Source organism: Dermacentor albipictus, unplaced genomic scaffold (assembly GCF_038994185.2).
Source record: "Dermacentor albipictus isolate Rhodes 1998 colony unplaced genomic scaffold, USDA_Dalb.pri_finalv2 scaffold_11, whole genome shotgun sequence".
In the NCBI taxonomy this organism is placed as follows: Eukaryota; Metazoa; Arthropoda; class Arachnida; order Ixodida; family Ixodidae; genus Dermacentor; species Dermacentor albipictus.
Genome location: NW_027225565.1, coordinates 2,243,210 through 2,250,414, shown reverse-complemented (window position 1 = coordinate 2,250,414; position 7,205 = coordinate 2,243,210). Strand labels below are relative to the sequence as shown.

Below are 7,205 nucleotides of genomic sequence, written 5' to 3'. Positions count from 1 at the left end.
GCCGCTCGCGTTCGTTCTCGGGGCTAATAATGCCGGTTGCTTACCCGACGCCTTCGTTTGCTACATCCTTGGAGCCGCGTTGCGGTTCGATGCGTTACATGACTGACATAATGCAGACTCGACTGCTTCATATACTTGAATTCCTGTACTCAACCTCGGCGCGCGTTCGCCAAGCTTACTATTTGCGCATATTGGAAAACTCCGCAGTCTATAGAAGCAACGAAAAAGGCCCGACTAAATCTACCACTTGCCCATCACGTGAGGGCCTGTTTCCCATCATTCCATTCCTATAAACTATTTATGACTCGGCTTAAAAACTGTCTGTGACGCTCCCTCCTAATTTGTATACTTCCTCCATGCCAGCAGGGTCCGATACCGTGTGAATACTTTCTGCGTGACACTATAACCTGTAAACTAGAACCAGGGCGCGACACTACAACGTATATTGTGCTTGTAAGATATTTTTTTCTGCATATTAGGTGCATGAATGGGGCTGTTGAAGGAATCGTCGAACCCCAATTCGCCGCGATTTCGAGCTACAGGTCGCAACACAATCGCTGCGTTAGTGTGAATACAAATAGGCGGTCGGCTCCACATATTGCAATGCACGCGGTGCGCTTCCATGGGAATTATTTGGGTACATTTTACGGTAATGAAACGCGCTCTTTGCAGTGAAATAATTTTATATTGCCCTCCATTACCTCAGTTTTCTACGAAATGCGCCGAAACTTCCTTTTTACTTGAAAGAAGCTCAAACTGCCATTCAACGAGACAATGGCACTCAGCTAAACAATGTGTGTTTGTGGATAGCCCACGTTTAGCTGGTGGTCCACCTGCTTTGCTAAAATTGATCACGGCCTTCTCTGTTAATGTTGCACCGGTTATAGAAAAGTTAGCAACGCTGTACAACCTAAAGCGGCAAGGTCATGCGCACTTTGCATTACCAATTTAAGGCATACATCTCCGTTCTATTATTTCTTTACTTTCCTTTAATTCGCATTTAAACGCGAACAGTTTTCGAGTTCAATTAAACAAGATAGGCCGCTGTGATTGAGAGCACGTTAACAAGATCACCAGGGTGCTCTGAATGTCTACTGTCCTTCTGCGTATCGCGGAACTCGCTCGCCGTGCGACGAGAGGAAATCTGAAGCTGTGTGAAATGGCCTCCTATCCTACCCGCAGTACAACGATACTCTCGAAAGTGAGGGCAACTATTTCAGCGACTCAAACGCGTCTCGCGACTCACTGGAAGTCTCGTACTGACGTTTCATCGCACATCGAGTGGATTGTCAGTCCGCTCTCGAAAATGACTTGGTTGCAAAGTGATCTGGACTTCCTAAAAGGATATGTTTGAACTTTCAAATTGCTTTTTGAAGACGATTGTTGCATACTTAGTGGGCAATGTGTAAATAGACGTTTTAGCGACAATGGAACCAAGATTTGAACATTTCGCATACGTATGCCGCTTTCGTAATAAACTTACTGGGAACTTGGCGCTTTTAATGTACATATTGCGTGTCTCTTGGCATATCCTCGCCTTCCTTTTTCGCACCATTGTGTGAATTGTAGTAAAGTACCAACAAGCCTCAGTACTTCTACAGAGACGGGCAGTCAGCCATGGTATCTCTATTGTCCCTCTTTTTTTTTTTTTTTGACGTTGGCGCCGTGATCATTGCAACGTCTGCCATGTACGTATGAACAGCTGTGCCGCCTGTAAGCCGGGAAAGTAGCGGATAGTCATCCTCTTCTCGTTAAATGAATAAACATAATGCTTCGAAGTGATTCCTTTACTAGTACAATGTCATAAAGTGTTTTACTGCTGCTCTGGTGACGGGAGCTTTGCCGACAGATGTGCCGCGACTGCAGAAGTGGCACCTCGCGCACCCTCTGTAGTTCATGTGCGTGCGCGATTGATCAGAGTGAAAGAGCGTGCTGATGGATAAAAGCAAAAGGTCGAAGTTTCGCTCAAAAGGCGAAGCATGGACTGCGATAACAATTTACTATACTACTATACGATGTAAGGGTAGTAGTTTTATCGACCGTACAGATTTGCAAACATCCGCATGGGTGATTGCGTGACGCCGTTGTGAAGCGCGGTCACCTGCTTTTTCCCACGTATCCATTTGTTCAAAGCGTGTCAACACAATGAGAACTTCACAGCTCCGCTCCGAATTCTCTGGCTTAAATTTTCGCATGCTTTTTTTTTAAAGGGGGCATCGCGTATCATCAGTAACAACGTAGTGTTTATTGTATCCTCGGCGGGTTGTAGACGAGACGACTAAGTTTAACGACCCGGTCGTATTTGCTTAGTAGTTTTGTGTTGGGCTGCTGAGCGCGATCCCTCGGGATCTGATCCCGGCCACGGCGGACGCATATCGATGGGTGCGAAATGCGAAAACACCCATGTACCTAGATTTAGGTGCACGTTAAAAAACCCCAGGTGGTCCAAATACCGGGAGGACCCCTCTACACTGTAAACGAAAATAAACCCAGCTGAGAGTTTTTAAGAGGTGATGTGCCCTAAAACCTCCCCTCCTTAAATATTTACTCCGATGTATGGGAGCAAAACAGCGCCATTCCCTCGTTTCACTCCGCTGGCTATCTGCCGGAGTATTAAGGCGACATGACGCGATTTTACTCCGCTTAAAAATTTTGTTCTCCCGTGAAACTCCGACAGGGAGTTTTGAAAAACTCCCCTCCGCCGATACAGGTTAGTCACGTGGCGCTTTCCATGAGGCTGTGCGCCTCGCCAGCGACCGGGCGCGTTCGGCGGAGCGGGCAGTGCTCATGGCTGACGGTTTGTTTACGTCTGTGAAGTGTCGTTCCGTGACAGCGTTTCGTCAATTTGTTTCCCGTATCTCCTTCCAGAAAGTGTTAAAGGCATGCCTGAAGCTCACTGTATCTCAGCTTCAAGTACATTAGCTGTGATCACTTTGCTGACAACGATGATTGCAAGAACCACGTTTTCAAGTGCGGAAAAAGGCTTAGGTATACCTCGAAGCTGCTCACTGGCTCGTGATGTCGGCTCACGTTCTGGCTGTGTTTCCGTGCTGCGTCACTCTGTCTTGTGTTCTTCAGTACGTGAAATGCCACTTCTATGTCCTTTTGAGTACATGCTGACAACGTCCGGTGTAATCTTTGTAAGGACCGCGTAGCAATGGCAACAGCAGCCACTGTTCGAGCGACGACATCCGTGCTAGTCGCGCATGAATGGCGTAACCCAAGTTCGTTGCGGTGCTGTGTTGCCAGTGAGAAAGACCGGAGTGCAAGCAACTGTTTTTGTTTATCTGTGAACGGATATCCTCGCCCGAAGAAAAACGGTAGGACATAAGTATATATGTGTGCTTAAAATAAAGCTTCTTATTGAGCGATGTGAATCGAATTCTTATCGCGCATATAGGTTTTGGTCACGTCGTTGCTTGCGATATTGCATTAACATTACGCTCTATCCGAGACACTGATTTAGACGCATGCCTGCTGGCTACGAGTTTAGAGGTTCACTCGACAGATCAGCGATGTAGCTGCTTTTCGCAACCGAGACAGATTGCTTGTACTCAGAGCAAGTAGTACGGTGTATAAAATGTATGTCTGCGCATTTTTCGGTGTTACGTCGGCTGCTGCGGGTCATGCTCACACGTAATAATTTCTTGCTACGCTACCACTATATCGAAAAAATGTAATTTTCCTATGCAGCACATGCACTTACATTTTTCTAGCTTACTGTAACTAACGCACTACTTTTTGGCCGCGAACGCCGGCAGTGTGCGAAGTCGCTTCAGCACTCACAGAATGGCATAATTTTGAAAAATAAGGCCATTAACTTTTTTTCTCTCCCTATTTTGAATTAACAGTTTTGTGTTGATTAAGGTATTCTGTTAGTTTCAAAGAGGCAGATCTCGTATGAACGAGCATGTGAATCATAATTCTGAAAACAGCACAGCTGCTTCCTTGGCGGTTTCGAGGCACACAGTATCGTGGCTATATATACTGGCACCGTTGCCTCTTGAGTATCGCGTGTACGTGGGATGTCTTTCAAATTTCTGCATTGGGCGTTTCTGGAATGTTTACGTATGTCATGATATATGTGCTTTCATTGACTTGTTTCATCGAATTTGACGCGGTGTCGTGTGCATATTTCGAAATTTGACCAGCAGCCTCTGCATGTAAACATGTTCGCGCAAACTGACGCGATGCCTCTTTTTATACTCCCGTTGCACCTCGAAAAAACTCCGTCAATTGCAAAGCAAAAAAATAAAAAAAGACAGAAAAAACCTCCCATAATTCCACGCAAAAAATCCGCTCGTACGGAGTAAAAATTCTACTCCGATCATACGGAGCATAATAAACTCCGAACCGGGGGGTCGCTAGAGGACAAGCAGTATACTCCTACCTCGGAGTTATTTCCGTTTACAGTGTACGGCGTGCCTCATCATCAGACCGTGTTTTTGGCACGTAGAACCCCATAATCTATTAATCTAATACACGTTTAAACGCGGAAGCGTTCACTAAAGGTGCAGTGACATCAAGCAAAAAAATAAAACTCATTCATCCCTCTAAAACTGCAGCAAACAAAGCGCGAATTCATATCTTCTCCGTCGAACAGGCTCGATCCACCACCGCCGTCGCTCTTGCTCGTGAAGCAACGTCGGAAACTGAGTGTGTTTCTGGTGAGCTTTTGTGCGTGTTAAAGTACCCAACTACGCAACAGTCGTTTCAAAACATCGCGTTCACGGCTTACAGAAGCGTTAAATCACGATCAAGAGCGTAAGCATGACAGCGCGCATAGGCGCCGACGGGAACAGTGCCTACCCGAACCCGCTTCCGCTTTGCAGCCTTGGCGACAGGTGGCGTTGTCGCGGTTTTGCCCATCGCGTTAGCAAGCGTGCCGAACGCGAATTCGCGCAGCGTGACATCTGCCTTGGAATACAATTCAGCTTGTGCAGGGTATGAGCACGAGCACATCATAACTGGGTTTCTCCGTTCTTTCTGCGCATGCGCGAGGAGCAGTGGCCGGGAAAGAGAAATGTGGGGACTTTCGGTCCTTGAGATTTCTCTTCGTCTGGGCACTACGGAGAAGAAAGTGAGGTATCTTCTCGGATGCTTAAGTGGCAAAGCATTAATTACATCGTGCCGATGCATTGTTCATTATTGTCGTTGGGCAAGGTCAGCATACCGCACACTTAGGAGATTCGCGGCAGCGGAAACAGTTTATGAATTCGACTGCTGTGCCGATGGGAGTTTGTTGCTTTTTTGTTTTGTTTTTTTGCGGTGGTTTCATATTAAATTCTGACAGTCGTAGGGGAATACGTTTGGACGTGAGGCGTTTTCTCGGGTGACTTTAATGGCAAAGCATTACGTCGTGCTGATGCATTCACAAGGGTCTACTGATATATGAAATATCATGACGACCATCTTTCTTTAGAATACATTTGTTCCGTATTCATCCGCAGGGCATAGTGGTTTGCCAGTGTGACTGTCAGGATGTCTCAGTGTGAACGCGCCATAATGGTGCGTTCACACTGAGCCATTCGGCGTCGGGAGCGGCGCCCAGTTCGGCGAAAACCATGTCGGCGGCGGCGAGATCCGCCGGAATAGCCCCTTCCGCGCCCATCGCACCCGGACGGATTCTTGCGGCAGCTGCCGCCGGATTACCTCACCGCGAAGCAATCGGAGCGCGTCTCAGCAATTCGAAACATGGCCGCCAAGCTCGACGCGCTCGTCATATCGCAGTCTTCGAACGCGTCGCGACACCGGAAATGCTCATCGAATTGGTGCGTAACCGCCCCGTCCTTTTCGACAAGTACCACGCGAAGCACAAGGTTTAAGCGACCTGACAAGGTGGTGCAACCAAGCTACGCGTGCTCTTGCAAAGCAGGACGAACCCACCAATGTCGGTGGCATGTACGATCTGCGGCTCAGATTGCATGGCGACGCAAGTTGTGGTACTTTCACATACAGAGTACCAAATGTTCCATTCCCACGAATCTACAAGTGTGTTGTATGCTCAGTTATATTAGGAACTAATGCATCGGCACGGCAGTTGAATTCATAAGCTGTTTCCGTTCCCGCGATTCCCCTGAAGTTTGTGGTATGCTCAACGACACTAATGAACGATGTATCGGCGCGACATAATGCTTTGCCACTAAAGTCATCTGAGAAGACACCTCACTTCCAAACGTATCCCCCTGCGACTATAAAAATTTAATATGCTACCGTCGCAATAAAATAGTAACAAACTCACTTTGGACACGGCTTCTTCGCCTTGCCGGCCGCGATTTCTGTCGATTGCGTTGCCAGCTAGGCTATAGGGACGAGCGGAGCTACCAACTTTCTTCTCCTTATTACCCAGGCGAAGAGAAATCTCAAGGATGGAATGTCCCCACATTTCATTTTCGCGACCACTGCTCCTCGCGCCTGCGCAGAAAGAACGGCGAAATCCAATTTTTATGTGCTCGTGTATGAGCCCCTCTTTCGAAAAAAAAAAAGAGCAACATTAGCTTGCAGGGTGACAGCGTGGCGGTCGACATGACAAATAGGTGACAAAAATGAGCGCGAATAAAAAGAAAAAAAAGAATAAAAATGCCGCCGTCGCCCCCGGGAGGGCTCGAACCTCCAACCTTTCGGTTAACAGCCGAACGCGCTAGCCTATTGCGCCACGGAGGCAGACATTCCAGCAAAAATATGAACAATACTGGAGCGGAAGAGCATGTTAACATTCTGCGTGCGACGTGGCCTTTATTGTTCCGGCTGCGAATTTGTCCTTGTGTTCACTCTCCGGCGCGGTATTTTCGCTCTCTTCTCCCTCGCAATGTATTGGGTGCAGGCCAGCACTTTCCTCCACTTTCCCCTCCCTCCTTTAAGAACCTCCTTTGACATCTCCTGGAGCAACGTTCCTAGACAAGCTTCAGTTTTAGAGCTCTCTATGCGAGCCCACTGGCCGACGTGGCCACAACGGGTGTCACTGAAACTACCGGCGCTGCAGTCGCGTCTGTCGTCATGCGCCGCGCGTCGTCTGCTCCTGCTGCGACGCGTCGTTTGCACTAACGGGCCTGTAGGCGCTTATGCGTCGGTAAACGTAGTTTAGATACGCAGCCTGAGTTTTGTGACAAACCTGCCGCGAGTAAGTAACGGCGACTTCACGGTGTCTGTGCACTATCGGCGCTGCAGTGACGCATCTCTCACGCAGCGCGCGTCGTCTACTCCTG

General features: G+C 48.0%; 1 non-coding gene across 1 annotated transcript; it reads right to left on the bottom strand.

The window, feature by feature from the left end:
- Nucleotides 1-6,589: 6,589 nt before the first annotated feature.
- On the bottom strand, nt 6,590-6,663 carry TRNAN-GUU (transfer RNA asparagine (anticodon GUU)). Its single transcript has one exon. It is a non-coding gene; the product is annotated as a tRNA-Asn (tRNA).
- Nucleotides 6,664-7,205: the final 542 nt, after the last annotated feature.